Raw genomic sequence first — 27,548 nt, forward strand, 5'->3', positions numbered from 1 at the left:
GGGATGCTCACGTTCTGTTCTGCAGTAAGTTGAAAGATGTGGCATGTTAAGGTATATATTTGTATTCCTCATAATGGAAGACTTTTTAGGGCTCATTCAAAGGTTTCACAGTCGGCCATGAGTTTGATTTGTAACAGTAAAACTTCAGATAGAGGTAATACAAAGTTGGCGAGATATGATACTCTGTATAAAGACTGCTCAATCTAGAAATTGCAGAATGTAGAAGAAACATAATGTATGTAAAAACATCTTGGTTTCTTCGCAATGAAAAGATATATAAAGAGCCTTGGTGGAAGTATAGATACTCTAATAAGGGAAGAATTAATTTATTGATCTTCAAAATGATGGGATGAAGAAGAGTATTTCTTTATATATGTATGGAAGAATCCAAAGGTCGAAGAGGTGGATGCTTCATTGACGTGTTAAAGATGATGACCAAGTATTTCTTCATTAGTTGTGTGTTCTTCCAAGTTCACAAAAGTTCATCAGTAAGTAAAAACAAAGAATCAAGATAGGCCAGGTACCACACTATATGGTTTTGAAATACGAAATCTATTCATATTACATGGTAAGGTCATATATGGAAAGAAGATTCAATATCTTTTTTTATTTTATGTTTTTTATACTTCTTTGACTATATTTTGATTGTTTGTTCATGAAAATGAATGGAATGTATGGACATTAAGAAATAAGTGCTAACAAGTTTAAATGAGCCAATTTTTTTTATGTCATGTATTTTAATACCTCATTGTGCTTATAAGAACTACTTAAGATAGTGATACACATGGAGATGTGGTTTGATCAACAACTATGAGCCTAAGTATGAAATATGAGATATGGGTGTGGCTCATTTAAATATGTAAGCACAAAGAGAGTATTCCAATGGAACCCAATCTTAGTGACCATTCTCTCAATAATGTCCAGTAATATGATGTGTTGCATGTGATGATGATCTTAAGATAAAATTTCTATATTTCCCAATAAGAAGTGTTTTTGTCAAGTTTTGATAACCATTATTTAGTCATGCTTTATTTTGAATAAAGATATAAGCTGGACTTTATGATTTGTTTTGTGGCTATAAACATGACTTGGTAAGTAATTAAAGGTGAATGCGGTAAAATGATTTGTGAAGACTAAGCATGTATTTTAAAATTAAATTGGACCATTTGTGAAAAACCTAAGTCTATGGATATGGTTATGAGAAAAACCCCATAGTCCTGCGAGGTCCATTAAGTATTTAACAAAAAATGTTTTTTTTAAACAACTGTGCTTTTTTATAACTATTGTTTGTGAAAATATACAAAGTCAAGAGTTTTTGATACAAAGAAAAAAAAAAACAGTGGGTTTTGAAAGTATTTTATATACATGTGAAAATGTGTTATTAATCTATGCATTTCAAATACCCTCATGTCTTGTCTCATGTTTTCATAATATCGATTATGTGACCTGGATTTGAGTTATTTAAAATCATCGATTACCAAAGACTATGAACTATAGGATATGTCATAGGATGACCATCTTGCTAGGTCTCTTTGACATGTGTTGTGTGGGTTAGATAACGTGGTTTATATGGGTATACTACCAAGAAGACTAGTGTGGTTGAACTTTTATGGTTCAAGATGGTTTTAGCTTTTTGGGAAACCAAACGATCATTGAGTCACTATTTGGTATGATACTTGCTCTACCTCATGACATATGCATGAGAATTCTGAGATGATATTTTTTATGTGTTATGTTTGAGTGGGAACTCTTAATAATCCCACAATTATTTTTAGCAGCTTGGATATTCAGATAAACTCAATATTCTAATGGGAGCACCTTCTTGTGTTTGACGGGCTAGTTGGAACAACATATTGTTTTCCACCCATGGAACCTGGATGCGTGGCGCTAGTTAGATGTCTATAGAAGGGAGCAACTTGATTGAAGAACTTCTTTAAGCCCCCTAAAGATTCGACCCCATGCGATGAGGGTACGGATGATTTTCTATGACAATAGGTCTATGATTCGTAATGCAACATGAAAGATGGACTACGACCATATTCGGGATGATATTCGAGCAGTAAAGAGAAAGAAGCACTGCCCCCATAAATCATTTGTGAATGGATTGATAGCGAAAGCCATGATTATTGCAATAAGAGAGAATAGTGAAAAATTCTTGAGAGAGATTGAGATTGTAATTGGGGGGATGAGAATGTGAGAAAAAGAGCTTGTAAGGCTTCTAAAGGCCAAGTGGCATATGTTGGGTTTATGTGGCTTTTAAAGGCCTTATGAGAGCTTGTATAAACATTTTATATAGTAAAACATAAACTCAGTGAAGATGAGGTCCTCTTGTGGATCATACCAGACAAGTGCTATTTGTCAATACCCAGACTAAGCTCAATATGCTAAGCCAGTTGAGTTGGAAAACCCAAGGTACATGGGTATGGAGTTAAAACCGATAAGGGTTTAGTAGGTTAACCCCTGATGAGGTCAGAGTATGCTTAGATGAGAGCCGATGGACTTTGTGACCTTTATGTGTGATGATTGGCCTTTGGAAACAGAGCTAAAACCTCATCATAGTATCATCACACAACATGTGAATAAATAGCGATATCGAAAAGGTGATCCACCATTGAGAGTGAAGCGTGTACATGTGCGAGAGATTACCTATATTCACCAGAGAGTCGTGGTTTCATCATAAAATGGCGGACCATGGATTTGTCACTAGGGAGAACCTGAAATCTACATACTGGGATTATGTCCCATAGCCCATTTGTTTACTTTGGTGGTCTAATCATGAGCCCCTGTAGTGGACTGTGGGTCATGGGAATTGCTTGGTCAGTTTGAGAAAGCTAGTGTGGATCATGGTCTATAGTTGAAGGTGGAGTGTTCCAGCGTATTGATAAATTCTTAGACCTAGACGGAATCTGATTCCCGTCAAAATTAATTAGCTTTAATTAATTTTATGTTATATTATTTTTAAAATATTTAATTGAAATTTTTGTATTTCTCCTGATATTTTATGTTTGTTATTTGGATTTATAAATTAAGAGAAAATCATTTTCTAATGTTTTAAATAAACTAAGAGTTTTAAATTAAAAAATCAAAATTAATATTTTCTAAAAATTATGTGGGAACTTGCATAGAATATGGGGGTCCATTTAACACATGGGTGGGGCTCATGGGGGGACCACCAAAAGGATGGCACGCCCTACCCATAGGGGATTGCTCTCTCTTGCCAAAAATGGTGAGAGGCACCCCATGCTAGTTGGCTTTCTATTTTATATGAAGCTAACTTGCATAATGGAATAAAAAAAGTTAAATTTTAGAATGTCTTGTGAATCACAATAGTTTGATTGAATGAATAAGGAATGAATATTCTATAATAGAGAAAGTATGAGTAATATTTTTCTTATTTAAATATTTGATGGGAAAAGGTTTAGGAAATAGATGATAAAGTTCTAACATCGTCATTTGAATTTTGATGGTAGATTTAAGGAATGGATAACTCACATCTCTTACCCCACAAGTCTCATTACATCAACGGTCAAGATTTGATCTCATTTAAGATGACAAACTCTAAAGCATAAAAAATCTATAAGTAGAGACACTCCCACATCATAATCTCTACACCTCTTCTCTCTTTTCTCTCAAAGAGTTCTCTCTCTCTCTAAGATCTCAAGAGGGCCATGCCCCATCTAGCTTTTCTCTCTCTCCCTAGTTGATCAAAACGGGGCACGCACCAATATAGCACACGTACCAATCTAGCTCTCTCTCTCTCTCTCTCTCTCTTTTGGTGGGTTAAAAGTGGGGGCACATCCCAAGTAGTAGCTCTAGTTTTCTCTCTCAAGTTGGTCAAGAAAAGGGAGCAACTAGGTGGGTTGTAAAAGGGGCTAAACAAAGCAAGTACATCTCTCTTTTTGATTTCTATCTCTTATCTCTCTAAAGATCAAGCCAAGGACCTTGAGTAAGACTAAGGCATTTAGGCTTTCGGTTGTTGGTTCTAGATCGAGATCCATATACTTTCAAAAAGGTTTTGCCACAAGTAAAAAAATTAAGAGACCAATCATTGATTCACAACACCATTCACAAACCATTGTTATTCCTAATAAAGGTTGGGGTTCAAGTGTGAGCGCTAGTAATAATGAGTCTAACCACCAAAAAACTTTCTTGGGGATGGATTTGAATCCAAAATTTTGCATGTCCATTATCGAACCCACTACGATCATGAACATGAAAACAATAAATAACTAAGTAAAATTTGAGCTCTAAATGGGTCTATTTTGTATTGTTTTCGACTTTTCTTTTTAACTCTTCTGAAGTCAACTAATCAATGTTTTGTTTTTGGATCTGACGCACAAATGAAGTTAATAGTGTGAACTCATGCGTAAGCCGATTCACCAAATACCTTTCTTTCAAAACATACTACGATCCATATGACCATTGAAAATCTTAGATAGCAAGCGTAATCACAATGCCAGATACAACCAATCGATAGATATCCACTGGAGCCACAATGAGGTATCATGAGATGACCAAGCAGGAAGTCCATTTCTCTTTCCATCACCATCCATTCATCGATTGTACAGCGGTAGATGCTCATGACCATACATTTCTATGGTCTATGGATCATGGATTGGAGTATATGTTTCCATTTAGCTCAGTTAGGTAAAGAATTGGTCTCCATGTTTACGCGGGTTCTAATGTAGACTTGATCCCCTCTTATTGACTTGTACAAAATAATGGAAGATGCTATACCAAACCCTCTGATGTTATTATATTTTATGACGAGAAATGCCATAGCATGCTCGTTGACATGACTATTGATCATATTATACGAGTGATAGATCATTTTATGAAAACAAACTTCCTCACCTAAAACTCAGAGCAACTTTTATGTCTAAAAAATTGGGGATGTAACTTCTTTGAACAACCCCATAATCTCAATGAAATATTATATGAATATATTTAAAAATAAAAAATAAACAAAAATAATTATAGTGGGCTAATATTCGATAGCTCAAATTCAATCTGACCCGTCGGACATACAAAGTGAGGTATTCTAAGTGGTGTACCTCATCTCTCTCTTTATATATACATATATATATATAAACTTTAATTAAAAGTAGGCCAATAATAACAAGTAAATGCCGTACCACGATTTTTGACTTGCTAGAGATGGATCATATATATATGTATATATATATATATATATAGTGTGAGACTTTAATTAAAAATAAGCCAATAATAACAAGAAAATGTCGTACCACGATTGTTGACATGATAGATATTGCAAAATTATATGCTCCTGCCGGAGCACATCATACACTAACTCCCTTGATTAAAGCCTTGATGTATTGTCAGGATCTCCCGTTGGAACAAAACTTCAACAGTTAAAATAAATGAACAAGTAAATAAAAAGATGCACATTATATATATGGGTGGAAAAATAACCTAGTTAGGCCGGAAAAGATTCGCAGCATTGAAACCACATTTATGACACTTTTTGAATGTGCATTTTAGTTTTGATTGTTTAGAGCCTAGGCTTTGTACAAATTGCACCCCTCACATAATGCTTCTAATGACTATCCCAAAGCTTTAGATTAAAAAAAGAGAAATCTTCTAAGTAGATATGGTGTCGGTGGGAGTATGTACATAATGTGATCCAGCAGGGTACACTAAAGCCCATCTTATTATAAAAAGTGAAAAGGACTTTAAACTAGGAGGGGCCTTCAATGCAAGTTCCCGTGAAAATTTCTTACTATAGATGAGCCACCGATGAGTTCCCTTGCATTGAGACTTCATTGGCTTCAAATTTCAGTCCAGTTCTCAATTGCAAGGACTTGGGACCATGAGAAGCATTTGTGACTCTGAGCAATGGAGACCTTCGCAGCTTTTACTTTGGCATTTTAGGTACATTTGTGGATAAATATTATGGATCTTCTGTTAATTTGGATTGATTGTTCCATAATTATTTTTTTCAATTTGTTACTGCAAGGAGGCTTCACAGCTACTGGTGGGATGTTCAAGTTGTTAGCTTTCTTTGAGAGAGAGATGTTAAGGGAGTAAGAAGTTTGAAGTTGAAATTTTTTGAGAGAGAGATGTTAAGGGAGTAAGAAGTTTGAAGTTGAACTAAAAGAGATTAAAGCTCCTTTAATACATGCTATGGAGTAAAAAGAGTATCTACTGCACACTTTTACTTTCGGTACATTTCAAGTCTTAGAAAATAGTGCGTTTTGTAATGTTATCTAGTAAAAAAATAGGCATAAAAAAGAACATCCCAAGTCGTCTCTCTCTCCACTCTTCCCACCTTCATCCCTCCTCAGCCTCTCTCTAACACTTTCTCTCTATCTTTCTCTACCTGATCTTGCGCCCAACCCACCCCTGCTTCCAACCCACACCTGCAAGCTTCCCCCTCTCTCTATCTCACATCACATACAAGTACAACCAAGCCCCTCACTCCCAAAGATAGCACAAAATACCTCAACGAATATTAACACAAACTGCCAATATATTTCCATGAGAAAACCCCTACCTGGTACCTGTGTCAACAAATTTATATGAATTCATAAATCTAGATCTTGTGTCAAGACGGCGAATTGGGACTCCAAATGCTTCCAAACAACACAAGGCATGTGCAATTACCCAAAAAACACAAGGTATGTGCTCCTTTGAACTCATCCACTGTGAATCATTAAATTAGAAAAACAAAAAATGGATTCACAATTAAAATGCTCAGGTATAAACCCAACTCAGCATTGATATGAATTTTATAAGATCCAAGTAAGCTTCTCATAGAGTTAAATCATTCTATGTAGGCATGTTTTCTCTCTAACGTTCATGTTTTCTATGAACCCTTTGCGGATGCTTGCTTAGGCCTTCGTTATAGACGTAGAGGGATGGCAGAGAAGCGAAGGGTTGAGATAGAGGAGTGAAAGAGAGAGAGGAGATGGGGTAGCAGGAATTCGAGAGGCGATGGTAGGGATGGAGGTGGGAAGAGTAGAGAGAGAAACTACGCGTTTATGTTTCTGCCCAAATTATTTCCAGCCTTTAAATTTTTTTCCGTTGACGTACAAGGGGCTGGTATGCGAGTTTAATCTTTTTCCCGTTGACGTACCAGGGACTCGTGTGCTTTCTATAAGGTTGTAACCCTAAACAATCCAATTAAGGCGCACTTTCAAGTTTTATCATATCATGTGATTTTGAAGAAAAAGATTATTAGGATTATCTAAAAATCGATTTTCATATCTAATTATGAAATTTTAAACTTTTAAAATGGTTAAAATCAAGTAGATCTATCAACATATGAAAATATTGAAAATTGACGGTCTAGATAATGTACTGCAAAATGCACTATTTCTGGGACTTTTTTTTTTTTTTTTTTCTTTCATATTCATACATCTTGATGTCGAGATGATCAATTAGAGGCGCATCTGTAATTCTACATATTAAGGTTACAACCTTATATAAACTTTTTCAAGATATATATATATATATATATATATATATATATGGAAGATGCTACAAAATGCCTATATCGCCTACCCTCATTACCATCCAAACTTTGTACGGTCACAATTGTCCAGGAGTTTTTTAATTTTTATTTTTTTTACTAATTAGAATGATATGAAATTTAGAGCGTGTACATCTTAGTGAGGTGCACCTAATAAAAATATGAAAAAAATTAATTCTCAAAATATAAATTGATCAAAACAAACCTGTAAATTTTTCGGGGTATTTTGATCAATTTATATTTTACGAATTATTTTTTTCATATTTTTATTAGGCGCGTCTCACTAAGATGTACACACGTATCAAATTTCAAATAATTTGGATTTGTGGAAAAAATAATAAAAAATAAAACACTAACAGACAACTGTGACCGTGCGATGAAGTTCGGATGGTGATGAGGGTAGGCGAAATCATTGTTTATTTTTTTTTATAGGCATTGGGAAGAGTTATGTATATATATATATATATATATATATATGGAGTCACTGTACGCCCATATGCCAATGGCCCAAATTGAATCTGGGCAATTCTGTGGCCGATTTGACGCCACGGATATCCGATAGTGTTTGAATTTTAAATTTTTTTCTACAATTCCAAATCACTTGAAATTTTCAGTGTGTGTTCTTCTCATCAATGCACACCTAATTAAAAAAAAAAAAAATTTCTTGAAAAAAAATTGACCCAAACCCTGTATATTTTTAGGGTATTTTGGTTAATTTATTTCATGTAAATTTTTTTTTTTATATTTTTCGTAGATTTCTCTATTTTTGAAAAACACACTCCTAAAATTTCAAATGATTTGAATTTTGAGAAAAGCAATTAAAATTAAAACGCTATTGAACATCTATGATCGTTTGATTGACACCATATTCAATCTGGGCCGTGGGCGTTTACTGTAACAATACACACCTGGACACACAACATCTATGCCATATATATATATATATATATATATATATTAGGATCACTTGCCTCGATACATTTGCTCCCAAGCGATTGAAGCAAATGATAGCCTTCAATTCCCACTCAGCTGCTATGTAAGTTATGGGCTTCGTTGTTAAGAAAGGTAACAAGAAAAGTCAGTAACAAGAGAATAACAACCATGTATAGCAACCAAACATAAAGTTCACAAATTTAAAAAGAAAGATATACAAGAACATCAATATTTATTTGTGGACGGCTAGATAAATCATGTTCTATCATGTAGCACTCTAAAAGGGCCATACCTTCAGTTTGTGATGCAGTATAAAAGTACTGACGACTAACACTTAAAAAAAATAACCACGTTTTAAAAATCACAAGAAGAAAGAACAAAATGTGTGGATAAGAGTATTCTGGCATGGGCACACAAGCAAAGGACAAAACACGAAAACACCTACAAAAGGCTCTCTCTCACACTCTACATGATCTTAAAGATCACTTTTTTTCATTCATAAAAATTTCAATCTCCATTACATAGTGTGTGCCTCTTTTTATACATTTGAAACATCATCTCAAGCGACTCTCAAAAGATAATAGTGAATATAAAAAACAAAAAACGATAACTAACCAAAACAAATCTATCTCTAGATTCTTTCCATATTCTTCAATCCAACCTCCTAAAAGATAACTATAACTTCCTACTTCATCCTTTCTACCTACATGACCCATTATTTTCCTTAGTTTTAACCTAACCCAAACTAATCCGTATTTATCTATTTCCTTTCTAAAACAAAAGATAACTACCATAACACTCAAGCCATACCTTAATAAAATCATCAACCTATTATATAGTACCCACGTTTTTATCATAGCTCCTAAAAGATATATGTAAATAATTTTACCTAAAAACAATAAAAATTATTTCTAATATTAACAAAAATGGGTATTTTTTAGAATAGAAACGATGACCAACTCTTTCAAAAGACAAAGATTTTGCCTTAAAAATACGGATTTAATTTTTCTAAGTAAAACACACTTCCTAAAATTAGACTTTATCAAACTAAACTTAAAAATCATATTTTTAATAATTAACCCTAATAAATAAAAACAAGAATTCTACAAAACTCTAAAAATAAAATTAACAAAAATAGAATTAAGTTTACTGTTGGTTGTGGGTTGTAAAAATTAAGGTTACTGTGGGTTGTAAAAAAAAAAAAATTTACATACATGCTGTATATGTGGGTTGTAAAAAGCACGTTACCATCTTTTTATACTAAGGTTACTGTACGAGATTGATGGGAAAGTGTATATATCATACTCTCAAGGGAGCACACAATATAATTATTCTGTCCAGTAAAAAACATACATTGGAGGATTTTTTGGTCAGAAATTTTGTGACCCACTTTAGAATCAACATGTGTTTATTTAAAATGAGAAGACTTTTGAACTCCTAAGCACCAAGAACTGGTTGTTTTAAAATTATGTTGCCTCTTTCAATTTTGGGTGAGGTTTGTATCATGTGCCCTCCTTATATTCTAGAAGTATGCCCTGAAATCTGCTAGGAGATGTAGTTTTGGTGTCATAAACCTTACGATAGCTTGAAATTTATTTTTTATCCTTAATTATAACAATTTAAATTTTAAATTGGTATAGATCAAGCAGTTCCATGAATACTTATAAATCTTGAAAATAGATGGTCCAGATAACTTGTTACAAGATGCATTATTTTTAATAATTGAAATCTTTTTTCCTTCATAACCGCATATCTTGAAGTGAAGATGATCAATTTGAGGGATCTCCAAAATTAGAATACTATCTTCAGACTATTTTTTAGGTACACGTTAGTTTAACAATACTAGGTTACATGCTAATATAAACTCTTTTCTTCGATTTTATTACTGTATTGTTTACAACAAAAATGTGTGTAGAGAGAGAGAGAGGTTGCTCACTAGGTTGAGGAAGTTATATCCTTAAGATTTAAAATTTGAAACCCTGGATATTCTCTATGTCAAGGCTTTGCCAGTGGAAATGAATATAAGATATGCTCCTACATAAACATAAAACCTTTTTGGCTTGATATTATATGGGATGAGAATTCATCTGCATTTGAAGTTCATGTGATGTTAGGCAATAGTTGCTCTTTGTGTAATTACCATACCTCTATTAAGGAGTTAGATTTGGGCTTGGGTGGTTAGCAGCTTACATCTAGCAGCGTTAGATCTCAAGTTTGATTCCTACTGCAAGACTACCCAAAAAAAATTGCTAGACTACCCAAGAAAAAGAATGTCGTAGCTTTATTCTTTGGCTATATGCTGGCTTTGGCATTTTTTGCATGCATATTAAATTATTTAATGGGAACTCTCTAGCCTTAAGTACTCTTAGGGCGTGTTTGATAACAGAAAGTTGTTTCCCAGAAGTTGGAAGTTACCTTTTACTGTTCATCTTTTGTGTTTGATAAAAAAATGTAAGATAAATAAAGAAGTTCCTTTTTACTATTCCTCTTACGACCTTTATTCACAAAAAAAGTTCCATGGAAAACCGTGGAACTTCAAAAAGGAAGATTTGCCCGTGTGAAAAAAGCTTGCTTGCTGCTCTCCTCTGCTCGTGCTGCCCAGGTCCACTCTCATGCATCTCTCTCCCGTGGTCTCTCTCATCCCCAACCTTTTCAATCTCTCTAGGGCTCTCACACCTCTGTACACTCTCTCTAGAGCTGTCACACCCCTGTACTCTCTCTGTACACTAGGGCTCCCATACCTCTGCACTCTCTCTCTCTAGAGCTCTCACACCCATGCACTCTCTCTCTCTCTCTGCACTAGGGCTCTCATACCTCTGTACTCTCTCTAGATAGGCTCTTATACCCCGGTGTTCTCTTTCTCTACAAATTCCTCTACCCCAATTTGTGTTGTAGCCTTCATATGAAGCCATCAACTCTCATATCATTAAGTCCTCACTTTTCAAGCCCTTGAAGCTATTTCATGTATGATTTTTGTTGTTTTTAATTTTTCTCATCAATCCAAAAGGGTTTTGGATTGATGGGTTGTTGCAGAAGATTTTTTAGATCAATATTTTTTTAGGATAAATTATCTCTAAATGATGGATTTTTAGGTTTCTTGTTTCTTTTTCACTTGATTTGGTTTCTTATCAGTTTTGGTTTCTCTCTCTTATGTGTCCTTGTTTCTCTGTGGTGCTCTGATTTTAATGCTCTCTCTGTGATGCTTTGATTTTTCATATAGCATCAGTAGCTCTGTAAATCTTTGCGTTAAGCTTTTTTTATTTTTCATTTACCGTTTATTCATGCAAGATCTCTGATCAAATGCGATATAAACCTTGAACAGTATCTGAACGTTGTTATTATTGATCGAATGTGATTGACACTATAGAAATCAATGAAACTATAGAATATAGATCAATGGATTGATTGTTTATGACTAGTTGTTGTTCCTTCTTAGGAATGCACATTATTCATTACTCAAGTAGCTATTCCTTACTCAAATAGCTATTCCTTCTTAAGGATGTAACTTGGAGCATTGTTGTGGTATCAAAATTGCTGTCGTTAGAAGGGTCTGCTTTCTCTTCCAGCAGGTTAGCAGTGGAATTCATAACTTGGGGGTAAGAGCCAAGTTGCTTTGAACCAATGTTTGTTCACAGGATTGCCTTGTGAATACTATCAGGAACTGGAAATCTTGCCAACCAAGGAAATGTCATATTCTCACAAGCTTAATAGAGTTGGAGTTATAAATCCATTTTAGGGTATTGTTATATTTCTTTTGTTGTCGTTTTTACTATTTCATTGGATTGATACAGGTTGTTATTTTGTTTAAGCAATGAATCTGGTTTAGCTATTTTAATTGGCTTGGAGTTATTTGGATGATTGTTTAGTGGAATTGGCTGCTCTTTGGGTGATGTCTTTCTTTAGATTTTTGATTTGTCGATGAAATCTTAGTTATTGTTTTTATTATTTCCATCTGGAATTTACTGGAGCCATTTGGTCTTGCTTTTCATGGAAGAATTGATGTGTAGTTCACATAGAACAAGAGTAGGCAAAGTGATTGGTTAAATTCATATCTAAAACAGCTTCCATTTAACCCGTTCAAGTCATTTACTTCATTGGATATATAGAAGTTCTATTGGGTATTTTTTTCTTCTTTATGTTTTAATGTTGTTACTTTTCTTATTAAATGTTTTTAATTGTTAGTATGATGAAAGTTTCAATTGCTATTTCAAGGATAAATAATCAGGGAGTCAATTGACTTAGAGCCGAATGGGCCTCCATGACCTTTTTGCCTTCTAAATGGGAAAACATCCCCTGAACTTCATCTCCTAAAAAGCATCAGTCAAGTTCACAATCTTGTTATTGTTAATCAGTGAAAACCGTTTTTAGTACATCTTATGGCTTGATTGTTCTCTCATTGTATACAAGGTCCTATTTACCATTGTGTTTTTGCTATCAAGTTCTTCATTTCTTGCGATGCTATACGAATGTGAGATTATAGTAGTTTGTGTTTTAGATCATTGTGGAAAAAGACTTGCTTAATGAGGTGTGGTCTAACAATAACTTCCAAAGAGAAGCTAAAGCTTCAGGGTAGTCTCAATATGGAAGTATGAAGATTTATCATCTGTTTACTGCATAATGCCATTGAGTAACGGCTTTTTATTGAATTTCACTAGGCATGCCTGCTGCTCCAGCAACTCATTGTAATTTTCATCTGAATGAGTTGCGTTTTTTTTTTTTTTTTTCCATTTTATATAAATTAAACTTGTGATTTCCACCTTTAACTAGGAACTGATCATCTCTGGTTTGTAGGATGCATTATGATCTATCTCATGATGAGAGGCACTTAATTACATAGACCTTGCATTCTTTATATATTTCTACAGAAGGCCTCTATTCTGAAATGCCTAGATTTCAAAAGTTGAGCTCTGTGCTGTTGGTTATATTGTATCTGAACCTGTTACCCTCGCAGTAGTTTTTCTGGTTAGAAGAATATAATGCAAGATCGTTAGATCAAAATGCCCAAAAGGAATTGGTTAGTACCCATTTGTATGAAGAGAAATTGGTTACATATATCATTGGCATTTTGATAATTTTGACCGTAGTATCTTTAGACTTGATCATGATTATTTATATGTTAAGGGACTAATAATTATCCTAGATTACTTTCTTTGGGCATTTAAAATAGAAAATTATATTTGTCGTAGAGCATTGCAAGATTCTGGTGATGGAATAACAATAGTGCTTGCTGGTTTCCTGAGTTTGTAAACCTGAATTCCGTCAAACTAAGAATTCACTGTATTAGAAACAATTGTTAATTTAGTATTTTAGTTCATCACTATTGGTCAACATTATTTGGTGTTGGAGTTTTACGGGAGCGTTACAGGAAATGCTTGCATGGAGGTCCAGAACATTGAGATTGAATACCATAGTCATGTTGTCATGAACGATCTTATCTCTAGAAAAATACACTTGATACGTATGTCCAATTGCTTTTTTCACATAGAGGTATTTGCCCACTGATGTTTACCATGTACTTGTTGTATGATTATAGAGACAAATGTAAGTATTTGCAAAAATATGTATGTTTGTGTACATGGTCAAGTGATTAGAAGCTTCTGGAGATAATATATGTCTGATGACTTTAGGCTCTTTATGATCTCTAGATACCGGTGATGGATGGCTGTGAAAGCCATAAAAGCCCATAATAGGGTTCTGGGCACCATATTGATTGATCATGATGCATCATCTTGCTCTAAGGAAAATCACATAACATCAATTTATATTTTCATTAGTAAATTGTATAATATTAAGACTATTTTGTTAGGTCAGCAATGAAATTTAAACATTGGACGTTTTGTTGCGGCCCTCAATGCCCCAACCACCAAACAATGAGCCCAAATCCCTTGTAAATTGTATACTTGTGTTACTTCATGAAAAACTATAGGTTAGGAAATGATCATTGTTCGATACTTTAAAATCATGACTTACTTCGAGGTATTCTGGTTGGCAATCCAGGTACTTAGAACTTACTTAACATGTCAGGAGGTTATCAAACGCAGAAACTAGGAACTTTTTTAACTTCATAGGAAGTTATCAAAAACAGAAACCATGAACTTCTATCTTCATAGCAAGGAGGAAGTTCCAATTTACAGTTCATGAACTTACTTCTAGTTATCAAACAGGCCCTTATAAAACCTTTACATAGGAAATCTTTGGCCTAAGTACTCTTATAAAACCTTTACATGAACTTTGGTTACTTAAGGTATCTACTAAACTTTAAAATAAGAAAATATCATGTATGTGTGGTAGTTGATATTGTATGGTGGGTGTTCATCTTTAGCAAAATGCTTGACCTTCAATAAATTGCTTTTTGCTTTTATATATTTTTGGTTAGTTTACAAGTGTTGTTCAATAAAATATCGCTCAGTTGTGTTGTTCAAAACCTGAGAATTTTTTTAATTATTTTATTAAAATGATGGTACATTTTGTTATATTGGATTTTGGAATAAACTTACATAGTAATGGAGATATTTCTTTGTTAGTTTGTAAGTTTGATACGATGATAGAGTATTTCGTTCCTCTTAGAAGGTTCCCTGTGTATTAATCAATCTCTACAATATAAAACATTTATGGAAAATTGTTTCATATGGCCTGGAACGCATTTCTACAATATGCGGTCTGGAGGTTTAAAGTATCCATCTTAAAGATTGATGTAAATAGGTGGTCCATCAAAAAACAAGTGTAACTAACGGTCCAAATGTTTTTTTAGGACAATTATTATTTTAAGTATTGGTGTGGTTTCTATAATGTTGCAATCTTAAACAATCCAATTAAGGCACACATCCAAATTTTTGTCTTAACATGTAATTTTAGTGTAAAAAATTAGGATTAACTGAAACTCTATTTTTTAAGCTAATTATAAACTTTTAAACTCCAAAAATAGTCAAAATAAATTAGATCTATAAATATATGAAAATCTTGAGAATGGACGGTCTAGATAATATTGCAAGATGCACTATTTTTGGGACTCAAAATCTTTGTTACTTTCATATTTATACGTCTTGATATTGAGATGATTATTTAAAGGTTTTTTCAACAATAAAACAACACTATCCGATGGATTTTTGAGGTGCACCTATAATTCTACATTTTAAGGTTGCAACCATATATAAACTTTTTACTTTAAGTATTCAATTTTATTTTATTTTTTCATATTCATGATCTCTTTGTTAAAGATTATATATTTTTTAAAAATTAGTATTCAATTATATTTAAAAAATATACTTATTGCCGAGCCCACATTTCTACAATATGGGGAATGGCAACATAGAAACCCTGTCCAACACACACACACATACACATATATAGGTGCCTCATCTTGTAGGTGCCTAGTTAATTCATCCATAACTAAGATAAATAGGTACGGGTTCAATGCTGACCTTGATGTAGACATATTGTCACCTCGCTCATCTCTCCACAAGTTGTCCGTACACTAGTTAGTGCTCCATCGTAGACACTTTTCTTTTTTAACACCCATCAAATCAAATATCGAGGTGCTCTATCATAAGCTTTCTCCAGATCAATAAAGACCATGTGGAGGTCTTTTCCATTCGCCCTAAACTTCGCAATCAGTTATCTAAGTAAGAAAATACCTATAGTTGTTGACCTTCCTAGCATAAAAGCAAATTGGTTTTTATATATACTAGTTTTATGCCTTAGTCATTGCTCAATGACTCCTTTTCAGAGCTTCAGAGTATGACTCATAAGCTTGATCCCTCGATAATTTGCACAATTATGTATGTCTCATTTGTTATTGTAAACTACAAGAACATAAAATACTAAACATAAAATACAATATCCTAAATATATATACAAGATATTATACCTTGCTTTCCCTTAGATATGGATTATACATTCCATGTCGATTACATAATTTCCTTAGCAAAACAAATGGTCATAATTGGGTCCTTCCTCTGTCACAAAGCCAACGACAAGTGTTTGTTTTCTATATAGTGAGGACAATTAGAACACCAACCTAAAAATTGACCTTTGAGTGTCATATTTTTGGTGTGTCGACACCCGCTAAAAATCACAGCATATTAATGTTACGTCAAGTACTATATTAAGGACAAAATATGAATTCCTTTGTAGAGATAGTGGAAATTGGGCAAGACTGGCCTGAGCCCACCGCAAATCGTTTTAGGGTTAGGGCTAGTTTGGGCTTGAAACCTTTGTGTTTAGTAATGAGCCCGAGCCCGCCATAAAACCAAAATCTATTTTATTCCAATTATTTTTTTGGAATTAGTTTATAGGTCAAACTTCCCCAAGCTTCAAATCACGAAGAAATTCTCTAAAACTTTAAACATCCAACCATGTGATGCTATGATCTCTCCAAGAAAATAAATGAAAGAGAAACCATGAATCTATAAAATTAAGAAACTAGATAAAATTAGGGGCACAATTTACAAGGGAAAAGAAAATAAAAAATAAAAAAAAAGCACAAGATAAAATAAAAATCATGGTCTATTCGAAAGTTGGACTATGCAATCAAGCACAATGTATATATATTAAACATTTTCTTATTTTTCTTATTCTTACACCGGTAAGACCACTCACATCGTCCAATGGCAAGATCATTCACTTACGCCCACTATTCAATAGAATTCCTTAAATACAAACCTTAACTCATTGCTTTATGGGAATAAAATAGCTCAACACAAAAATAAACTTTAAATAAGTAAAATTGCGGGAGCTTACCTCAACCGGGCTTAGTACAACCCACGTCGAGTCTCTACCTTCTGATGGTGCTTCGGATCTATGATCGGTCTCTTGATTCTCCTACTTATGGCAAAACCCTCTCAAATGCATAAGGCTATCGATCTAGAAGCAATTAACACCTCAATGCCTACGTCTTGCTCAAGCGATGAGAGATAGAAATCAAGGACAGAGGGAGAGATCTACTAGCTAGGGGATGCCCCCCTTTGCTACCCACAAATCAAGAACCAATCCTAGCTTGGAGTGTGCCCCTTTAGAAACTCGAGAGAGAGAGAGATACTAGGTAGGGGCATGCCCCTTAGGTTTTCTTGAGAGAAAGAGATATTGCTACGTTGGTGCGTGCCCCTCTTGTCAATTAAGGAAGACAGAGAGAGAAATCCTAGGTTGGGGCACCCCCCCTGTTAGATAGATCTTTTAAAAAAGAGAGAGAATCCTTAGACAGAGAAGAGGGAAGAGATGTAGAGATTTAGTAAAGGGGGAGAGTCACCTTTTGATAGATTTTTTATGCCTTAGGGTTTGCCTCAATTCGTAGTGTCAAATATGGACAGTCAATCTAAGGAGACTTGTGGGATAAAAGATTTGAGTCATCCATTTCTTAAACCCACTGTCAAGATTACGAAAAGATGCTAGAATCTTATCCTCCATTTCTAAACCTATTCCCATCAAATACTTAAACAAAGAAAATACTTATTCGACTTCTCTTTTATGAATATTCATTCCCTATTTATATAATCTTGTATAAAGATTTCTTACACTTTTCATCTTGAATTTTCAACCTTCTTTCAATTTTAAAACTTCCCAAAAGATAAACCTCAATTTTGATGCCTTGAACTTCAAGGAAATTAAAAATAGAAAGCAACACCCCTCTAAGTGGGACGTGCCTCCCATGGTGACCATGGGAGGTCTCCACAAATTCCCATGTATTTAATTTAAGGTGGGTCCCAATCCTCATGGTGGATCCCCTATTTGTTTATTAAATATTAATTTGATTTTAGAATATTTAGAAATAGAACTTTATTTCTCTTGTTTATTTAAAACATTGATAATTGATTTTATCCTATATTATAAATTCAAATGACAAAAATAAAATATTAAGATAAATTCAAATAAGTATTCTAAAAAATACATATAATATACATTATTTAAAACTAATTAATTTTGATGGGAATTGGATCTGTATAGGTCTAGGAATTATCAATATGTCTAGGAATTTTCAATCTACCGAAGCACTCCACCTTCAACTATGGACCACGATCCACACTAGCTTTCTCAAACTGATCCAGCAGTTTTCATGGCCCACAGCCCACTATAGGGGCTCATGATTGGACAACAAAAGTTAGCCAATATGCTAGGTGACATAATCATAGTATGTGGATTTCAGGTTCTCTCCTAGAGACAAAACCATGGTCCCAAGACCATGATGTAACCACAATCCTGTGGTGCATAGGGATAATCTTTCGCGCATATACACGCTTCACTCTTAATGGTAGATCACTATCACTCTATGGTTATCTATATACATGTCGTATGATGATATTAAGATAAGGTCTTAGCCCTATCTCTAAAGGGCAATTGTTATACATAACGGTCTGACAGTCCCTCAGCTCTCACTCGGGTATAGTCTGACCTCATCAAAAGCTAACTCACTAAACCTTTCTCGGTTTTATCTCTATGCCCAGGTACCTTGGGTTTTTCCAACTCGACAGACCTATTATATCGAACCTAATCTGAGTATCAAAAATCGCACGTGCTTACCATATTTGAATGAAGTAAGTCCAGTCCATTTTCACTTCCAAAGAGATCTCCTGGCCAAAACCCTAACTAGCCCTAGTTATTTTAAAAAAAAAATGTAACAACTACTTAATCAAAGAAATCTAACCTTCTAAACCACCAAAAAAACTATCCTCTAAACAAAACAATAAAAATATAAAATAATACTAATAATAATTGTGAGAGGTAGGAGGAGAGGGAGCGAGAGAGAGAGAACGAACTTCAGTTGAGAGTAGAGAGATAGGAGAATCATAGCGAATTGGAAAAGAGAAAGGTTCATTTTAGATTGGAGAGAGAGAGAGCTTCAACTGAGACTAAATAGATAGGTCCATAGAATCATAACCAGTGGCAAGAGAGAGCTTCATGAATGAGAGAGAGAAAGAGAGAGAGAGAGAGGGAGAGAGAGAAAGAGAGGGGTTTAGATGAGTTTTATCGGGAGAAGCTCACGTGCCTAGGGTTTCAGAGAGTGTGAGAGTCTCAGGCAGCTATAAAGTTAGAGTGGTAATTGGACAACTGGATTGCAGTTATATCTAGGGTTTTGAATGTGAACATTGCAGATGCAGCTCTTGATCCTGCAGTTCAAAAATAATCAACAGAGCAAAGCCTTTCTACATCACGGAACACACCCATAATAAACTAATAAATAGAATAAGGAAAAGCCATGAATCTGTGGTCGAGTTTCTTCTAACCCTGCCATGTTGGGGCAGTAGAAGAGGCACCTGCAAGCAATTTGGAGAAGTAAAAGAGAATATGAAGCATTCAATTAATTTTTTAGCGCGTATAGGATGCTCCCGCATATTATACACTTGTACTTGGGCAAAAGAGCTGCTTCCGAGGATCTTTTCTGGTCTTACATTCTGCAATCTAGTTTAATACTAAACACACTGATCTGACCATACAAAAATTTGAGAGTCTTTTGTCAATCTAACTCTAAATACGATTTTACCCGAGGGAGTGTACAAACAATATGCTCCCCTGGTAGCATTTAGTCGGTGGCTTTAATCTTATATCAATGTCCAAGTATTTGTTGGGGATACAGAGAGCTTATCTCTTGATATGAGCCTTAATTCCATTTAAGAATATTGAAATTATTGCTCGTTTGCTGTAACAGACTACAAACATAAGAAGATATACAGAGGATAAGAGAAAAATATTAAAAGAACAGAAAAATAATACAGAAAATTAAAAAGAAACAAACAACACAAAGATTTACATAGTTCGACAATATACCTAAGAATTCATAGATTTCAACACACATACAGTAACACACATGGAAGCCAGGAAATCATAGATTTCACTGTGCTCAAACCAGCAGTCCAACTTATTCAAAGCACTCCAGCATATAGAAAATATAGATGTAAAACATGGATGATAAAGTCTCTCAAGAGTCTTCATACTGCACTCAAACAGCACTTAAAGGCTGGAAACACACCTCTCTCTCTCTCTCTAGCATAAAGAACACATAGATGAAGAACACAGATGATAAAGTCCATCAAGTGTCTTCATACTGCACTCACATAAAACTTAATCCTGGAAACACCCTCTCTAACACACACTAACTCTTTCTCTCTCATACCTCTATATTCTCTCTTTCTTCTTTGGCAGCTCCTTGGACCCTCATAGTGAGATAGAATAAGAAGGCAGCCATGAAAACAGCTACCCCACAAAGCAGGCCGACGAGCCAGGATATGTTATGCGGCAGAGAAAGCAGCACTTGAAGTGGGAAAGCCATGGCAAAAAGGCCTATTCCAAGACCTAGGAGGCCCTTCATGACTACCATGCCTGTAATGGAATGGGGGATGAAGACTATAAGAAGAACAAGCTCCACTGATATCATAAAAATGACCAGGTAAATATTCAGTAGCGCTGCTATCTGGTTAGATTTAAGTGGAAGTCTCATGGCCAAGGCAAAGGCGGACGGTGCCATGGCTACGGCCAAGGGGACTATAGCTTTGTATGTGGGCTTTATGTCTACCGGAGCACGCATCAGGAGAAAATGGTCCAGATTCTGGGGACGATTTGACGGAGTCTGACCCAAAATTGTGGTGGTTGTCGGCGCAGTTCGGAGGCTTGCACTTAGCTGAGGGGTTAGATGGCTTCTGAATCCTTTGGTTTTGGGGCTCGAATTGGTCGAATCTGGTTATGTAGTGGACTCATCCTCCTGCAAGAAGAGTGAGAGAAGAGATTGAAGAGAGAGAGAGAGAGAGAGAGAGAGAGAGAGAGAGAGAGAACGAGAGTGAATTTTGTCAATACCTGTTCTGGTGGAGGAGTAGAGAAAAAATGGTGCAACGCATGGAAAACTGAAGCCATTGTATCCTGTGTTAAGAATCTGAGGACTGTGTTGTGTTAGATTGTGAAGAACTGCGGAGATTGGAGGAGGTCCAAGTCTTTTTATATGTAATTTGGCCCCGAGAGTGTGAATTTGGAGGAAAGTCTTTTACGTTTGGTTCGCGCACGTAAGATGAAAATCAACTATGAAAATATCTTTACATTAGTTAATTGTGAAAATATGCACTAAAACCAATTGGTACGAAAATAATCTCACATTACTTAAGAGGAGAATAATTTTTTTATATGAAAATGTTTCACGTGAACCAAACGTGCTTTTGTTATTTTTTTCTTTTGAATATGTGCGTGTCCTCCCTTTGGCTTGTACACTGCCAAAAAGAATTTCACCATCTTATCCTTTATAAAATCAAAATTATTTTTTACCTTTTTAACATTGCTTATCTAATGATAATAAAGCCATCCAAAAAAAATTGGAAATGAAAAAATTCTTCTAAGGCCTAGATCTAAGCATCTCACCAAAATGAACGGCCTATGTTAATTGCGCTAAAAAAATACTTTCTAGATTGTGTTTTCAATTTTTTATTTTTTTTGTGATTGTTCATTAGAATGAAAAGAGTGTATATTTTAAAAATTGGATGAAACAAATGGCCATAAGATGGTTTTCTAGGGTTGTTGCATTATATTACTAACAACGGTTGCGCCCTATATGTATGAGCAATGATCCAATGCAACCATTATATCATAATATAATGCACACTTCTAGAAAACAATGTTTCTGGTGATTTTATGACCCCAAAATTTGTACACACACTCTATTCATCTCAATAATCAATCCCCTCCAAAAAAAATGTTCTATTTGAACCACATATATGGTCCAAACGAGTCTCCTCCAAAAACGAATCTAGAACATTCATTTTATAAATTTTACGATTTTAGTCTTTATAAACTTAAAATTATATATATGCATAAAATCAATAAATCATAGCGTGACTTGCACTTCAACCCCAAACGCATGGAAAAACGACTGCCCAATCAGTTTGTTAGTACTGAACATGGAAACCAAGAAACGTTTTTGACTAATAAAAACAAAAAAAAAGAAGAAAAACAAAAACAAAAAGGATTTTTTTTTACTACTTCAGCGCATCCCCACCAATTGCCTATTGTCGGCGGGTGTAAATGGTCCAGGTTAGGTATCACGGTCTAGTTGGACCTAAAAGGCCGGAAGTAACACAGACCTGGTCGGGTTGGGTCCTAGAGTCTAGATGGACTTAAGAGTGACCCGGACCAGGTCAGATCAATTTCACCGGACCATCCGATCGATGCAAAAAGATTCCGAACTCCATTAATACTATAGCTACAAGCCCATGGGCTCAAACTACATTAAACTCCATTACTTTTATCATCGACTGAAAAAGACCGATGAGGGGGTTGTTTTTTTTTCCCTCATTTTCTATTACACTTTAATCATTTTTATTGTAATTTATTGGATCTCGTTACAGCAATCATCCTCAACAAGAATGTGACCGTTCCCCCTCGCCCACCAAAAAGGACAAATTCGTAGTATATTGATAAATATAATTAAACCTTATTAAGTTTTGAAAAGTATGTTAAGATGTTACGGAATCTTAATATCTTAATAAGGGCGTGGTTTATATAAGGTGTCAAGCTTTTTTTATTTTATTGTTTGAAAAAATTATCTAATTTTATGAAAACAAGCTAGTTATAACATTAAATCAGGGAAAACAACTCAATTTGTACATACTGTCTTGTGATTGGCTTTCCTATGAGGTGTCATCTTATACAATCAAAGTAACACACCTCGAAATCTTGCTAAAAGAAGCGGCTAAGCGGCTTTGATGTAGTAAATCCTTATGATGACTCAAAAAACTATTTTTATCTATAATTACGAAATTCGAAGCTCTAAAAATAGTGCAAATCAAGTATATCTATAAATGCTTAATAGTTTTCAAAATAGGCATTCCAAATAATATATTATATGATGCACTATTTTTAGGAGTTTCAAAATACTTTATATTTTCGGTTCTATAGGTTGAGAAGATCAATTGGGGGTTTTCAAAGATGACCTTTTCGGGTAGATTTTGAGTTGCACCTTACTTCTATAACATAAAGTTAGCACCTTATATGTACTTTTTAGATACTTAAATTGTGATATCATGAGATAAAATATTTAGAAAGTGCATCCCTTCGACTCTTTTTTTTGGTAATTTAGGGGGGAAGACATGCCTCTACCCGTTTTTTCAAGTAGATTAGGAGTTGGCTTTCTTTTAAGGTATTAGCAGGACAGTGTTAGCAGCTGAGAATGAAAACCATAACATGATAACTAAGGTGTAGGTATTTCAATTTGTTGGTAGTCAACTTTAGAATTATACAAGAAAAATCCTTTTCTAATCATATATATGTTTCTAAATCCTTCTCGAAGTAACTTATCTCTTGATTTGCAAGTAGCATATTGTTGCTTCTTCCTGGTCGACTGCATTCATTTTGGAATATATAAATTTTTTCCCTTTCACTTCTATCCTGCTGTTCTAGAGCACGAAAACAACTATATTATAGAAAACTGGTAAGTAAAAGTATATCATAATAATATGTGGAAGTATTACGTGTATTGGCTTTCGTCGTTCCCAAATAAATAAGGTATTATTTTAAAAATTCATTATCATATTATATTTTGGGATTATATATAATGAGACCATTTACCTTTGATACAAGGTTACAACCATCTGATGTAAAATTTAATAGTTTCGGCATGTCACAAAGTTCGAGAAATTTGTTTTTGAAGTTTGAGCTAAGTCAATAGAATAAATGAAGCCACCGAATTTCACATACAATGGTCTAGATTAATTGTGACCACTTTGAACCAAAGGTAAACGGCTTCATTCTATATTTTTCCTTATATTTTATGTTAATAACTTTTACTAATACTTTTTTCCCAAAATTCCTCTACAGCGAAGTGTCACGATCGGAAGTAGTGACTAATGCGATGAATTCTGATCTGGAATGTCCAAATAATTTCCTTTGAGAGAAAATTTTCTATGCTTCCCCTACAGTATAGAAGTTCGATCCTCTCCTAGCATCCAACCGTCTAATTTTGATCAAGAGAGCCACTCACCGTTTGATCGTAGATCCGACGTCTCAAAGTATTTTATTTTTAGTTTTTTTTATGTAAATTGTATGAATATGAAATTGGGTAGGTGTCATCTTCTCAATAGGGTGCACCTATAAAGAAAGAAAAAGTTTATATAAGATTGCAACCTTAAAATGTAGAATTACAGATGCACCTAAAATGTCGATCAGAAAAAATTGTTTTAATGTTGAAAAACCTTCTAATTGATCATCTTAATATCGAGATATAAAAATATGAAAAAAAAAAAAGATTTTTAATGCAAAAAATAGTGTATCTTGCAACACATTATCTAGACCATCCATTTTCAAGGTTTTCATATGTTTACTTGATTTTAATGATTTTTGGAGTTTAAAATTTTATAATTAGATATGAAAATAGATTTTGAGATAATTCTAAAAAAATTTTATACCAAAATTATATATTATGGTAAAATTTAAAAGTGCATCTTAATTGGATTGTTTAAGGTTGAAACCTTATAAAAACCACACCCCATAAAAAAAGAGATTCAATTTTTTTTTTTCGTTCTTTTCTTTTTGTGGGGTGGGTGGTTGTTAGGTTCCCTAGGTTACTCCGAGCTTGAGTACTCCAATTAGTATCCAATTAGTACTCCGAGCTTGAGTTTTACCCAAGGGAGCAAAATTCACCGTAAGCTCATGAGGCAGTAGCAAATCTTTTGGCTTTAAATGAACCCTGTCTTTTGTTTTGTTGGGAATTTTGACCTCATGAATAATAATTCCCCCTCTAAATCATAAAAACTATGTACATGACAGAGAGTTTACGCCCCCTCTTTCTCTCATCACATATGACAATCATCGTTCATTAAGGCTCCTTTTTTTTCCTGGTGAGACCGAGAGAGAAAAGACGACGGGCGACAATGCATGCCACGTCTCAACCTGGATTAAGAAATTAATCATATAAATATAAAAATAAGATAATGATTTTAAAATAGAAATAAATGTTTTGATTTCTTTTTAGTGCCGTCCATTTTAGATTTTGGTGAGGCCATAATCTTCCCTTTCATGATCAGGGGACGCCAATGGGTTCCCTAACGCATCAGATACGTGTTCCCCAACGCATGAGAAACGTTTCCTTCTCTAATTGACCATCCAATGAGAGTGAGGAGAATAAAATTCAAGATAAGCAAGTGCTGGCATAGTATTTTTAAAACCAAATGAAAGAGACTCATAATTATCAAATTACATAATCGGGTAAAACACTCAAACTATCCAATTTCTTAAGGACGAAACATTTACTAAATAAAAAATCTCAAAGAATTCCAAAACTGCTTACACAAGAAAATTCCCTTCCCTAGTATACAAAGTACCCATTTTCAACGGATCAGCCCACGACTACTTCATAATAATAAGGCAACAAATCTCATGACCACATAAGGTTATCAAAAAAAAAAAAACAAGAAAACCAATCTTAGGAGGAGATCTATTGTTCCAGATTGAAATAGAAAAAGGAAATCTAGCATTAACTTCAGTTAGCAAACAAAGGAGTACCAGTACAATAAATTTCCAAGGGATACAAATAATGTAAAACTCATGAAGAAATGTGATAGATGGTGAATATTAATTCGATTGGATGGTGATGGAGGAAGAGCAAGATCGACCATCAAAGTCGCAACATCTTGTGGCAGGTCCTACTCTCACCATCACAATCCATCACCCATTTATTACACGGTGATGACCTTCATGACATTATATCCCATTTTAAAAGCTAGTTCCAATGCTTCTTTTTGGATATATCCCGGAGGTGTCATCCGAGGAACATAACATTTCACTCCTACGTTTGATGTGGGTGATTTTAAATGTTTTTTTTTTTTTTTTTGGGGTAATTCAATCGAGAGGACAAGCTTCTATTCGTTTTTTCAGATAGATTAGGGAGAGCTTTTTTTTAAGGTAACATTAGGTGGTGTCAGTAGTATTGAAAACCACAATGCGGTAACTAGGCACAGGGGTGCTACCACCACGACCCAGCCCTTTCCCCAATACATATCATGAAATGATTTACAAAGGTTATCTTTTGATAATTTTACTATTTTCAACATCAAATTTAGTTGTAAATTTTAGTCATCAAAATAGTAACTTACTTTTGGAGCGCTTAAAGTTTTTGGTATTTACTAGTCTTTAAGGATATTTTAGGGGTTATGTTGCTTAGTTCTTAAGTTAGGATTTTTTTATGTCTACATAAATTTGTGCTTATGAGCTGGTTATGATAGAGGATAAATTCTTTATTGTGATTGTGATAAAACATATTGAGGCCTTTCATTAGTGGTTGTGTTCTCCCTTGATATATTTACTTGACCAGTTCTTACCACCTTATCCCCAATAAAATAAAGAAAAATTCGCACTCCAATAAAGAGGACAGATGATTCATCTTCCTTTTAACTCTCTGGATATTGTATGGACTAGAATATCCACGATTAATGAAAGGGTGCAGTTTGCATACGGATACATCCGTACGTGTAGAGGTAAGGTGTACCTTCAAATATTATCTTGGTGTATAATTTTTATGTAAAATGTTTTTAGGATTATCTCAAAATTTATATCTAATTACAAAATTTTAAATTTAAAAAATGGTTAAAATCAAGTAGATCTATAAACATATGACAATCTTGAAAATGGACGGTGTAGATAATATGTTGTAAAATGCATTATTTCTGAGACTTAAAATCTTTTTATTTTTCATAGTCATACATCTCGATGTCAAGATGATCAATCAAAGGGCTTTTCAACATTAAAACTACTTTTTTCTGATGGATTTTTTAGGGGTATCCGTAGTTCTACATTATAAGGTAGCATCTTTATATAAACGTTTTCCTTAATAACATGAGGTCATGATCATTGATTGTGCAATTTGTGAAATAAGGTGACTAGGCGTGTGCCATAAAGTTTTAGAGTTTCTTTTTAAATTTGAGCGCAAGTAGATTGCTCCTAGATTGGGTTTTAACGACCGATTCGACCCCAAACCGGCCAGTTTTGGACCCGATACTTTTTTGAGAGATGGGTCTAAGTATTGGTACCCCAAGACCGGCCTAACCGGAGTCGGAACCATGGCGGTTCTGATCTAACCGGCCATTTATGGTTCAAACCAGTTGGTTTTGCGAATACTAGGTCAAACAAATGATAATAACATGATTTTTTAAGATTGTTTTAT

General features: G+C 34.3%; 1 long non-coding RNA gene across 4 annotated transcripts; it reads left to right on the forward strand.

The window, feature by feature from the left end:
• The first annotated feature begins 5,756 nt into the window (after positions 1 to 5,756).
• On the forward strand, positions 5,757 to 21,488 carry LOC148782101 (uncharacterized). 4 transcript variants are annotated; one of them, XR_016056311.1, is made up of 3 exons: positions 5,757 to 5,892; positions 5,981 to 6,638; positions 11,862 to 21,488. It is a non-coding gene; the product is annotated as an uncharacterized LOC148782101 (long non-coding RNA). The 4 variants fall into 4 exon arrangements; XR_016056310.1 differs by having other exon boundaries at positions 5,770 to 5,892; positions 5,978 to 6,638; XR_016056312.1 differs by lacking the exon at positions 5,757 to 5,892 and having other exon boundaries at positions 6,350 to 6,638; positions 11,862 to 12,021; positions 20,558 to 21,488.
• Positions 21,489 to 27,548: the final 6,060 nt, after the last annotated feature.

Source organism: Amborella trichopoda, chromosome 5 (genome assembly GCF_054954075.1).
Source record: "Amborella trichopoda isolate Santa Cruz 75 chromosome 5, AtrichopodaSantaCruz75HAP2 v2.0, whole genome shotgun sequence".
NCBI lineage: Eukaryota > Viridiplantae > Streptophyta > Magnoliopsida > Amborellales > Amborellaceae > Amborella > Amborella trichopoda.